Below are 13,000 nucleotides of genomic sequence, written 5' to 3' on the forward strand. Positions count from 1 at the left end.
GGCCGTACTTTACCCCCACATAGCTGAAGGGAGAGGAGATGAGGTGCAGGGAGAAAAAAAAAAAAAATTAGAAACCAAATTAGAGGAACTGGTCAGGCGAGGAGGAGAGGCAGAGAGGAGTTGGAGGGGAGGGAGGCTTGAAAGAAAAGGAGGGCTAGGACAAACAGAGCCAGTGACCTGAGGAGGGAGTGTCTGAGAACCTACCCAGCATGCATCAACACCAAGGCTGCTGAGAGGACAGAATATCAGAGTTAAAACAAGCAAGGGGCAGCTCGCAGAGAGAAGCCGGTGAGCGCACAATGGCGAACGCGCGTGCCGCTGCGAGTCGTCTTTGTCCGGCCGTCGCCCTCTGACCCTTCCCTTGTTTGTGAGTGTCTATTCTTACACGGCGGGCCTAAATGAGCCCAACAAAAGCCTTTTTTACTTGTGTCCGCCCTTATCACACCCTGCCCCCACCAGGCATGCGTCATCATCACCCCCTCACACCTCAGCGAGACGAGGCCCTAAGCACACATAGGCCTGACAGTGAGATAGGATTTTTGGAAGGCGCATGCAACACGCTGCGACCCCCCCCCCCCCCCCCCCCCCCCCTTCTCCTCCTCCTCCTCCTCCTCCTCCTCCTTCCCCGATGAAAAACCATCTCCTGACTGGTGCGTCCCACGCCTTCCCAGTCAGTCTCTCCTCCTCAAAAAAAAAAAAAAAAAGAAATCTTGGAAATGTTTTCAAGTCGGAGGGGAGAAGAGTCAGCAAAGGGTGGAGCTGGAGGAAAAACACTTATCGCATTATCGTCCCGGTGACTCGGCTTCCCACCGGTTTGTCAGTACAGTACAATCGTCATGCTCGGAAACATGACAGACACTCTGGCATAATGAGTGACGAAAAATCCCCCACATAAGACAACCCTTCCTCGGTGCGAAGACAGTCGAACTGGTATACTTACACATTACAACCTCCCACAACCGTGACCTCCGCCCCCGTCCTCTTCTAACTCTCTCCCATTCTCCCTCTCTCTCATCCTCTCTGCAGCTCCTTCTCCCTTTCTGTCTCCCTGTCTTCTGTTGCCTCATCTCTTTTCTCTTGTTGGTGTAAGTAAGCAGCTTAAACACCTACAGGGTGTGACATTGGGGCCCCACGCGCCTCCAAATGCAGTCAGTGCGGGCGGGAGAAGGCAGCGCTGAAAAGGAGAGCGTTTCATCCGTCTATTCTCTCCAACCCCGCTCCGCCTGGCATCCGCGGCGCGAGTGTGGTTAAGGCAAAGCCAAGGCTGTCCCCTCACATTAGCCAGGGCTGAGCCAGACAAGCCGTCAACCGCCACCCCCTGCCCCCCCCACCCCTGAAACACAAGACTGTCCTCAACTGCTCATCTCATCAACTCCCCCCCCACCCACCCCCGACTCTTTCTCTCTCTCTCTCTCTCTCTCTCTCTCTCTCTCTCTTCCTCATCCTCTTTTCCTCCTCTCCTCTCCTCCGCTCGGCTCAGCTCTGCCATGGGCACCGGTCCCCAATCTCCAAGGTGATTATGACAAAAACGAACGACCCCCAAGAGACGGGGCCAGCAGAGATAAGACAGAAAGAAGAGGATGGCGGAGGGAGAGAACGAGGAGGAGGAGGAAGGGATTGGATGATGTAACAGGGAATTTTGGCCGTGCGTTATGATTTGGGTTGAGAGTTTCAGAACCAGCAGTTCATATCAGTCCGTATCTATCTATATCTCTATCGCCATCATTCTCACATTATTTTCTGCGGAAAGACAGAGGACAATGATGGTAGGTGGGTAGCAGCGGTGCAGAGTAATCGAGTATCTTTGAGATTGTGTTACTACACTGTAGAATTTGAGGTACTTGTACTAGACTTGAGTATTTCCATTTTATGCCACTTTATACTTAAACTTGATATTTCAGAGGAAAATGTTGGACTTTTTATTCCACTTTAGTTATCTAACAGCTTTAGTGACTCATTATCTTGGAACGGTTTTACATTTAAAAAAAGGGAGAGATGGGCTTTTCTTTTCTTGTAATACTTTAAGTGTGTATTGTTGCTAATATCTGCATAGTTCAACTTGAAAACTGCAGTGCATGACTTTTAGATGTAACTGAATGTTACATTGAAGCACTTGCCAAATGCTGATTTAGGGTGCACTATGTAGGAATTTCGGTTTAAGACATTCTAAAACTGACTAAAAATGTGAATAAAATAAGACATCTACTGAAGTTAGCATGCTATCCTGCTAGCCACAGGGCTTGAAAACCTCTTTCGACAAGCGGACCAGGGCTCTTGTGATAGGAGTGTACACATCAACACTCCCCTGGACGTCTGGCTAGCTGCACAGCTAACTGAGCAAACAAGCTAACAGTAGCTACAGTCATGGATGTATAAACAGAGTACAGTTAGCATATGGCCATATGCTGACTATTTGTTGGAGTATGAACTCAAGTCAAGATGTCAAGTCCTGACATATTGCACCTTCAAGCTTCCAGGTAAATCTCTCTTTATTAGACATACTACTGGAGTTTTGACATCTGAAGCATGTGGCGCTGCTGCATCAGTAGCTATCGGTTTGGGGAATTAATCTAACTACCTGCTCACTACTACTTTTTTACTCATCCAGGTGCTATAGGACAATATTATCATAACCTTGGAGCTGTATTTCCGGACAACTAGCAAATAAGTCCAGTGTTTACCTATTTTTAGCTCTGTTTTTGGTCTCTACCAACTCCATAGTAACAGTTTTTAAAAAAAATTGCCCCCTCATAGCTGCTACATGCACCTACTGTGTTTGTCTGCAGTTCGGCAAGATTTTTCACTGAAAACGGCAGCAAGCTTTGACCGTAAACATTGTTACGAGAGCGATGAAAGAGAACCAAAACAGTAATTTTGGGTTTGGAGAGCTAAACAGCAAGTTGAAACTAAAGCTCCATAAAGATGCATGGAGCTGCAGGATCAGATGATAATCCTCTATAGGTTCATCATGATGATAGATAGATAGATAGATAGATAGATAGATAGATAGATAGATAGATAGATAGGTGCTGGACATATTGATCATAATAGCATAGAAAGATGGTGAATAACACAAATAAGTTCTAGCCCCTCCATAAAGGTCAAAGATAATTTGTTGTGGTATGGAATGGGGTCGCGACCCCACACGGTCAGCGGGGTCAAATCAAACCACGGCACTGAGCCCAAGGAGGTCATTAAAGAGACAGAGAGGCCTGATGGGGGGGAGGCTGAACGGGGAATGCTGTTAACCCCTTCCCCCTGCCTCCCAGCAAAAATGAGAGGAAGCAATGGGAAGGAAATGTAGTGGAGGAGAAGAGATGAGAGGTCATATTATTGTAGCATAGCAACCCAGGTTTCAGTGTGGGTTGAGGCAAGCAATAATATATAATATTGCTGAGAGGTTAGACAGCTTAGAAGAACCTTTCAAGATGGATGTGGAAAGAGAGGTGCACTTTCTGTGCTGAAGAGGGGGAGGGAAGGTAGGAGAGGGGGTGGGGGTGAACTGAGTCGGTAAAAAAAAAAAAAAAAAATAGCCCAATCCGCCCATCTCCATCTACTCCCCTCTTCTCTCTCTCTTTCTCTCTCTCTCTCCTGCTCTGTAAGTCTCCTTCTCTCTCTCTCTTTCTTTTCCTCCCTCCCTCTCCCCCCGCTCTGTGCATCATTAAAACAAGCAGAGTAGTGTTCAGAGCGTGGGGCTGCACTGAGACGGTGACCTCCACAATAAGAAGATGTTCTTGCTTCGGGGAAGAGAAGGTTGTTTTGTACTCCTCTCTCTCTCTCTCTCTCTCTCTCTCTCTCTCTTTTTCTCCTACTACTTCCAATAGAGTAAATGAGATTTGGAGGGGGGTAGGATAGTGGAGGAAGGGATCAAGAGGGTAGACATGCAGAAAGAGAGATGGAGATAGCGAAATGTAGAAGGGAGAGAGGGCGGCCTAATGTAAGACTCATAACACTGAGAGCTAGTGTATGATAAACAGGGAAAGATCTGAATTCCCCTGAAGTAAAGTGGCTCGGAGGGTTAGAGCGCGGCAGACAGGGGGCTGAAACCTCAGAAATCCAGGCCATGAAAAAAGCCTGAATTTAAGTCTGCCCATTTTTCATTCGCCGGGAAGATTATTCCTGCCCTGAACTGGGGGAAAATACATGTGTTTTCTGCGCACGTTCAGATGGACGCGGAGAGGTCAGCCAGGAGTCGTCCTTATCAAAAAAACACAACGACTTGAGGGATTACTAGCGCGCTATCTGCATCCTCGTCCAGAGGCATCTTTCCATCATATGCATACAATGGATACAAAGCCCCCCGCCGCTGTAAGGAGGACAGGAAGTCCTATGGGTGACACGAGGACAGGCAGTGGCGTGAACAGCCCCAGCCCACCCGCTCCCCTCCCTCCCTCCCTCCCTCCCTCTCCTCTTCCTCCCCCCCTTTTGCATGTCGCCTTCACACAGGAACAAAATGTGTGGGCAGCGAGCACAAACACATTTTCTCTATCCTCCAGATGATTATACATCCTTTAAATCCAATAACCTCGATTCATTCTGCTTCTACCGGTGACATTCTTCATTGGAATTCATTCATTTGCACTTTCTTTGAGAAATATGCTCATTCTTTGGATTCCTTTCCTCCTTTATTAATGCCGTCCTCCCTTCCTTCCTTCCCTCTTGCCCCTCGATTTCTCTTCCCGTTCTCTCCTCCTTCCCTACCATTGCCTCCCATACTCTTAATTTGCTCTTTCTCTCCGAGGGAGGACTCTTTATAAAAAGCCTTGTCGTTTCCCGATACTGATTTGAGTATCACTAAGCTGCACCTTCACACACATATTGTTGCCACACACCTTGTGCCAAATATTCCTTTGTAAAGCCTTCCCCCATCCCCTGCCTGCACCTGGTAGAGATAGGGTGCTTTCAGCTGCAGGCTCTGCTTTCTATACAAGCAGGGCTAGGATGGCACAAGCAGCACACAGCTGTTCCCCTTGGTAAATTGATAGTGAAGGGTAGTGGATGGGGCTTTGAAAGCGCCTTGTGCTATTTTTATGACAGTTGTAGATTTTTTTGCTGTTTAATTCGATGTGACCAATTACGCCGCTGCGTTCCTCAGCAGGGGGCCACTCCGTGAGAGCACATTAATGCTCGACTTCAAAAAGTTTTTCCTAAAGTGCGTTTACATACCTCGTCCGTTTGCTGCCGTTCAAACACAAGCCATCACGAACGGACCCGGTCTCGCTTCCTGCGCCGAGCGCAAGAAAAATAAAATGTGCGCGTTTTTCTCTCTCATCTTTGTCTGTTTTCTTTTTATTGCAGTCTCTCTGGCCTCTGTGACAAACTTTATATAAATAAATAAATAAATGAAATTCACATGCTTGCTTTCATCGAGATACACTCAAGTGGGGGAACTGCCGGATGAGCGACTGTCCCATTGGGTACCCAGCAGCTATTCAGCCTGATTCACTGACCCCCCTCGTCAATGTAAACACACCACAACACACCCATCACCTTGTGTTTCAAGGACTCTTTGTGAACACAAGTGTCACAGACACACACACACACACACACACACACACACACACACACACACACACAGAGTGGCACCACCGTACAGAATTCTCGCTTTCCCCTCATACCTCTCCTCTCCCTCCTGAGTGGATTGCTGTGATGAGTGTTCCTAGGACTGAATACATGTGTAAGTGGCCTAATGATGCCTAAACCCATCCATGAGCAGACAGAGGGAGGGGGGGGGGGGGGGGGAGGGAGTGAGTGAGGGAGGGGAGGGGAGGGTTTGAGGAGGTGTAGCAGGGTAGGCCTGGGTCAGGCTTGTCGTGTCAGGCGGATTGGAAGGCCACGTTGGCGTGAGGGAGCACAGCTTTGAGTAAAGCAGCTTGTTTCAGGCGGGGATTGTATTTGTGGACCCTACTCCGAGAGAGAGTGAGAGGGAGAGAGTGTGTGTGTGTGTGTGTGTGTGTGTGTGTGTGTGTGTGTGTGTGTGTGTGTGTGTGTGTGAGAGAGAGAGAGAGAGAGACAGATCTGTGCCTGGGCATTACAGACCTACAGCCTTAATCCACATGGCCTGACATTCTCCGTTATCCAGCCCTCGGCGGCCAACTTCCCAGACTGATGGAGGCACGGCTCTACCCCCTGCTGCGTCATGCCACACATCACTCTCTCTCCCCACACACACACACACACACACACACACACACACACTACATGTTTTGCTGTGCCACCCGCTCTCTTCCGCATTAACTTTTTTCCCACTTCCTCAAACCTACAACGATTCCTGGTCACAGCGCTGATGCTCTCATTTCCTAAGAAACAAGCCCCCCCACAGTTCCTCATTACTGCAGACGTTCACACACAAGGAGGAACTATATGAACTCAGGCTCACACTCACTTACGAACAAAACACAGTTACTCGAGGGCCGCGCTGAAGTGCTAAATTCAAGTACTTGAAGATATACATGTTGTGACGCTACATTTCAGAGGGAAATATCGTACTTTCATCTGACAGATAGTTACTCTGCTGTGACAAACATGATAAACTAATCAAATACAACACATTGTCAACAAAGACACCCCATAATGACACAAAAAGTTGTTTTTTCTGCTAATCTTCTCAGACATTTTAAGGATACGTTCACCCAGAAAAGAAAATTCAGTCATTCACTATCTATCCATGCTGATGGCAGACTGGGTTAAGTTTCCCAGAGATTCACAGCAGACCAGCGTTGCAGCATTTCTCCCAAACAACTGAAGATGGTGACTTGTTTTAAACACCTTTTTTAAGAAAAGCAACTGATAAAAGCATAAAATGGCTCCATCCAGCTCATCTACTGTAATAATCCAAGTCTCCAGAAGCCCAAACTGGTTTGAAAATATGTTACTTGCATCCTCTTGTAAACCAAAATCTTCACTGTAGCTGCCGAGCTAAAAGCGTTAGCGAACACCACTTATTTATGCTTTATGCAGCATTTACTTTTGCTTATTTCTTTTTTTTTTTTTTTTTTAAATAACTTTTCAAACAAGTCCCCATCTACTGCAGTTGTCTGGAAGATTTGGGCAGCGCTGTGTTGCTGCATGGAGGTGAGTAGATAAAGATTTGATCTTCCTTTTGGGGTGAACTTGTCCTTTAAATAAATACTCACCATTTCAAAACAGAACAAAGATGAGAAAAATGAACATACATGTGCGAAACTGTTTTTACCCACCCTATCAATCATATCACGACTGCTCTGAATTACTTTCTGACCCTGTAGAGGGTCGCGACCCCTGGGTTGTTCGCCACCAGGCTAAACTTTCTATGAAGTGGTTAAAACAGCGCCACCCTGATCAGCTACAGCTATTGATGCAAAAGTCTAGATAACCTCCTGAAATGTCTCCATTAAAAACACATGAGTCATAGGGTACTTTTACTTCTAATATCTCACATTTACTTCGCCTAAGGTAGAGTCCAGGACGTATAATATCAGGAAGCTCTATCACAATAGACGTGTTTTTCTATCTGTTTAAGAAACACCACACCACTTCCCACATCTTCCTCTCTTTATGCTCTTTCACAAGCTTCAAAAACAGTTTTGTCGCCTCACGATTCCCCCCCCCAATAACTTCAAAACAAAGCGGTAAAGAAGAAAAGAAAAGTCCATCCAGCGTCAGAGGGAGAGATCTGGCTTTTTCAGTGGAATTACCCCAGAGTTTTCGCCAAAAATTGGCCTGCATGCTGCACATCACATGCCTCTCAAAAGGTGTTTTCCAGCCGCACAGTGTCAAAACCCTAAATGTCAGTCTCTCTCCCTCAGTGTGTGTGTGACTGACTGACTGACTGAGGTGTTTGCGTGTTGTTGCCACAAGAGGGGGTAAGTAACAGTTAGCCCCTGGTCCTCACTGAGCCCTATGGCAACAGACGCACAAGCCAGAAGCCCCCCATGAGCCAACACAGGACTCATGACACCCCCTCCCACCCACCACCCCCCATCACAACACACACATCTTTATTATTGATATTACATTTAGGATTTATACCATTAATATCTCTTTTTTTTTGTTTGTTTTACTACGACTGTATAAAATGTGAGTGTCTCTGATGAGAGTGGGACTCGTCCTAGATCAGATGGATACGCGCGGTGTGTGCGTTGTTCACGTTGTCTCATTTCCTGACTCTGCCCAGAGAGAGAGAGAGGAGATACGGGGACACGGAGAGAGAGAGTGTAGGGGGGGAGAGTGAGATAGAGAGAGACAGAGAGAGAGAGAGATTGAGAGAGAGAGAGACATGCACAGAAGAGGAGGAAGAGGAGGGGGAGGAGGAGGAGGGGGAGGCTCCTGATACCAAGACACGGAAAAGCAGGGGAGGGAGAGAGAGAGAGAGAGAGAGAGAGAGAGAAAGGGGCTGGTGGAGGAAGAAGAGCGGGGAGTGGGAGAAAACAGGGGGAATAACACTTCAAGAAAAAGCACACAGAGGAGAGGAAGGACAGTACCTAGCGCTTTTGGACATCCCCCCTCCTTTTTTTCTTCTGTCGGAGCTGTCACAGGCAGATTGGACTCCGAAGGACCGACACCGCGTCCAGCCCCAGACCCCATGGGGTAACAGGTATGTCCGACTTCCTCGTTACATTAGTAGTATTTTTTTTTTTTAACGTACAGCGGTTTTCAGCCGTGTAGGGTTTTCAACTGAGATGAAGGCGGGTGGACACGGCAGGGTTTCCACATGCCTTCTTCTTTTTTTTTTCTCACATCATGTCAACAATTAGTTTTCTCTGCGTCCTCGCGGAGCCGTCGCGTCTCCAGCTGATAGTTTGGTGGGCGCACACAGGTTGGAGACATGACACAATGCAACTCTTCGCAATCGTTTGGCCATCGAGGTGGCGGTGGGAGAGATAGAGAGAGAGGGAGAGAGAGAAAAAAAGAAGATACTGTACGAAGGCCTGTGTGTCTGTCTCTGTCTGTCCTCTTCTTTTTCTGATTCCACTCCATTGGCATCATGTTGGCCGCGGCGCGAGCGTATTTTGACAGCTAAATACCCGGCCGAGTGGAGCAGGCGACAGTCTGAAAGTACGCCTACCTGTTCCATACGTGACAGCCAGCTGTCTATTGCGCTTGTTGATATTTTGGAGAAGCTGTCATCGCATTTTCGCACATTTGTACATTTCACACATTATGGAGCCGACGAGGGCAACACAGACAATTTAATATATGAAATAATAATATTAATAATAATAATGACAAGATTTTTTTTTTATTGTTATTTTAAACGAGACCGATTTGTGAATTTTCTGCGTGTCTTTCAATTGTTGAGAAAACACTCCCAAGTTGGCAGAATGTCCTCCTTGAATGAATGAACACACTTTTTTTTCTTTTTTTTTTTTTTCCAGAGGAGACCCCCCTCTCCTTCCCGCACGCTCTCAGGTGGATGTTTGTGACACTTGCAGACACATGAGTCATTCTTCTGCCGGGGTTCATCCCGGTTTAATGAAACCCACCGGCGGATCCTCCTGGTTAAAGTTTTTTTTTTCTTTTTTTTTTCTGTTTCTTCTTGGAGAGCATGACAACCTCATTGCCACATCGGCCCGAGGTGGTGGTGTGTGTGGGGAGGGGGGGATTGCCATGCACAGATATCGTGCCACACTGAAACACGGGGGCTGACGCGCCGCGCAGCCGTCTGGAGGGGATTCAAAATGAAAGCGCTCGCAGGGGGCTGAGAGACAAGGGCTTAAACCCTCCCTCCTTCTCCCCTCGATTAACCTCCAAAAGGGGGATTTCTCCAGCTGGAAATTTTTCTGCTGCGTCAACACCCAACCCGAGGAGGACCAGACAAGACAGAGAGTAGAGAGAGAGAGACAGAGAGACACAGAGAGAGAGGAGGGTGGTGGTGGTGGTGGTGCCGTGGGGGGTTGATTTTGTTTGCAGATGGTTCTCTCGGGTCATTTTTTTTTATGTTTCGTGTGTGTTGTAGTAGTAGTTGTCGATCATCATCTGATCCGTATTGGGAGTTGAAAAAAGTGTGGCGTCAAGTGTTTTCTCCCCCGTTCGCTGGCGACTGGAGCTGGAAGCGTCTCTCCCTCCACCGCTTCTCTGTCTGTCTCCTCCTGATGTGTGTGTGCGTGCGTGTCTGCCCTCTCAAACCGGTCAGTTCCGTCTTCCTCCATTTTCTGCCCATGCTTTAACCCCCCCATGCACTGCAGCCAGGTGTGTCTCCATCAGGTGACCAGGGAACTCACCTGTGTCTCCCTCCTCCTCTAATGATCATCTTTGCACTGGTGGTGGTGGTGTGTGTGTGTGTGTGTTTGGGGGGGGTCCAAACTTTCTCACAAACTTAAGGCTGACAAAGGGAGCTCTTTCTTATTTTTCATGTCAGGCTCTTTTAATTGTTGCACCTTATTATAGCCCTGCTGTTCGCCGGAGAAGACACTCAGCCATTGTTGTACTAACTTTAATGAAAGCGCTAGTCAGTTTGCAGGAGGCTTAGGTTGGAATCTGCTAATGAGTGTTTGTATTAAGTTAGTTTTTTTTTTTTTTTTTTTTTGAGGAGCATCACAGAACCTGGCAGGAATCTCGTCTTTCGGTTGTAACTTCAACAGCCAGTTAGATCTCTTGAAGACATTTTCCTTTGTTAGCTAACTGGATCTTTGGGATTAAGAGAGCATCTAGTGATTTTTTTTTTTTCTTCTTCTCCAAATTGTCTTATAGGCCTTGCTGGATTTATCTGGTTGTTTTGTCCTTCCTACCACAGAGTAAACCCCTCCAAAGTCTTTTATTCAGTAATTCAATTAGTGTTGTGCATGCGCCTTTGCATGCTCATCCATCTGCGCACATTGTGTCCTCATGAGCAGAAGATGGCTTATCTATCAACCATAGCATTAAAAGAAACAAACTTGGCGTGGATTATCTCCCGGGATGCTTTGTGTCTGCGGGGTGTGGCCCCCACTGAGGTCGCTTCCCCCGAGGTGGGGATGTGTAGTTATTACAGTTAAGAGGAGCAGTGGACATAAATGTGTGGATGAGTGTGTGTGTGTGTGTCAGCACCTTCTCCATCTGCGTGTTCCGCGGGGAAAATATAATACCGACCAAGACAACAGCTACAAGGATGAGTGGAGGAGGGAGTGTAGGCGAGATCGGCCGAAAGATGGAAAAAATATTAGCTGCTCGTGCGCTCGTGGGATTGCAACGGAGAGGATTTTCGAAAGCACTTTTCCACTCTTGTTATCTCTCATGAATGGAGCCCTTTTAGAATTGATTAAACAGGATCAGCGAGTTAAATTTACCTTTAGGTTCTTTTTTTTCTTCTTCTTCTCTCGCTCAAAGCCAAACTTTTGCGCGCCGCGTTTGTCGAAGGTGTCTGAGGTTGTAACGCTGAATTTCGTCCACACGTACACCGGTTTGTGAGTTTGGAGGTGTGGTAAAGGTGCAAGAAAGAAAAAAGAGGGTGAGAAAAACAAACAGGGTTTTTTTTTTTAAGGTGGTAGTCAGGTTCGGCTGCTCGTGACACTTGCTTCTTTGCTGTGTGTGCGTGTGTGTAAGCCTGCTGGTATGTAGGTGGTGTTCAGTCCTCCCATGCAAGTTGTGGGCTGAACTGTGTGGTAGCAGGTTAGTCTGCTCGGGGGAAGGAGCGTACTACTCCCTCATGTGTGTGTGTGTGTGTTTATGACAGCATGACAATAAAGCGTACAGTAAGTTATCTCATCCGGAGCACACCCTCCAGAAAACACGCGGACGAGGGCAAACGCTCCATAAAGACGCATTTTGTTCCCCGTTTGCAAACCCCCTTGTACTCCATTCATTTTCTCTGTCTCGATCTCTCTCTGCCAGTTTTTCTCCTCGTCCCGATCCCCCCTCGGAGCTCACTTGTTAATGGGAACACCTGCTCGGCTAACACGCTGCAAAGTGAACCGTTTACACTTGCATGTACACATCTTTCCACGACACGTCTCCCCGGAGTTTCCTGACAACTCTGTCTTTTCTGTCTGTCAGGTCGCTAATGTTATCATTTCTCGAGTCTGATTCGGTGTCGAGACAGTTTGGCTCACATTAACCCCCCTGAATCATCCAAACCAGCTCCCCCCCCCCCCCCCCCCCCCCCCAAATAACTCCCAGGGCTTTTTTAGCTTAACTGCTTCTATAGCTCTTTGTGCAGTGCTGAATACAGGTGTGCCTAATCCCCGTGGGGTTACATGGAAGCTGTGGGGGGATTTGTGTGTTTGCTTGCATGTGTGTGTGTGTGTGCTTGTGTGTGTGTGTGTGTGTGGAACAGCTGTCTTCCCCATACCACCTATCTGACATGCTCCCCCCCTATGCTCCCGCACCGGCGCAGAGAACAGGTGAGTATAAGCTATCCCCACCCCATTGTACACACACACACACACACACACACACTCCCCCACCGCACTTGTCTTTTCACGTAGGTGTTAATATTTCATAGCTGTATGTGTGTGTGTGTGTGTGAGAGGGAGAAAGATAGGATGTCAATGAAAGCAGTAAGCCCCCTGGTTTTTCCTTTCATTCTTTTGTCGCCAAATTTTTAAATTGGAAGGTCATTTTCAGCTCTTGTTTTACATTTTTTTTTGTTTTCTCATCTACGCGTAAGAATTTAAAAGTCAAGAAGCAAAAAAATTATAAATTTGATTGTTGCTAAAAATAAGCGCATGAGGGGGTTTTGTGCAGGGAGAAAAAAAGGCAAGATGTCAATTTCCTTTTCTTTTTATTAGGAGTTGTTGATATTGCAAAACACCTTTTTGGATCACACATTCCTAAGGAAGCAGATGAGGGATTTCAGCTTGTGTGCTTTCATCAGGGTGTGTTTTTCTTTTATTTAGGAATGCGGAGCAGATTGGCTCTTTCCAACGGGAGCCTCGTGATCACACAATGCTTATCGGCGTCATTTTCAACGTTTTTCTCGAACATCGGTTATCAATTGCTTCAATGTCCAAAGTGGAGCCAGCCTTGAAATCTAATCAGCCGCTTCTCCTCCTCGACGCACTCCTAATTGTTGGGTTTTATATGCTGTGCGTTTTCATTTGTT

The 13,000-nt window shown here is 47.1% G+C and overlaps 1 protein-coding gene across 4 annotated transcripts in view; it reads left to right on the forward strand.

The window, feature by feature from the left end:
• The first annotated feature begins 8,090 nt into the window (after positions 1 to 8,090).
• zbtb46 (zinc finger and BTB domain containing 46) overlaps positions 8,091 to 13,000 on the forward strand; it is a 68,939-nt gene continuing 64,029 nt past the window's right edge. The window contains exon 1 of one of the 4 annotated variants that reach the window (XM_030423205.1): positions 8,091 to 8,575. The gene's annotated coding sequence lies outside the window, so the exon portion shown is untranslated. The remainder of the gene's footprint in view (positions 8,576 to 13,000) is intronic. The other 3 variants (XM_030423203.1, XM_030423207.1, XM_030423206.1) reach the window with 3 other exon arrangements.

Source organism: Sparus aurata, chromosome 7, assembly GCF_900880675.1.
Source record: "Sparus aurata chromosome 7, fSpaAur1.1, whole genome shotgun sequence".
NCBI classification, from domain to species: Eukaryota; Metazoa; Chordata; class Actinopteri; order Spariformes; family Sparidae; genus Sparus; species Sparus aurata.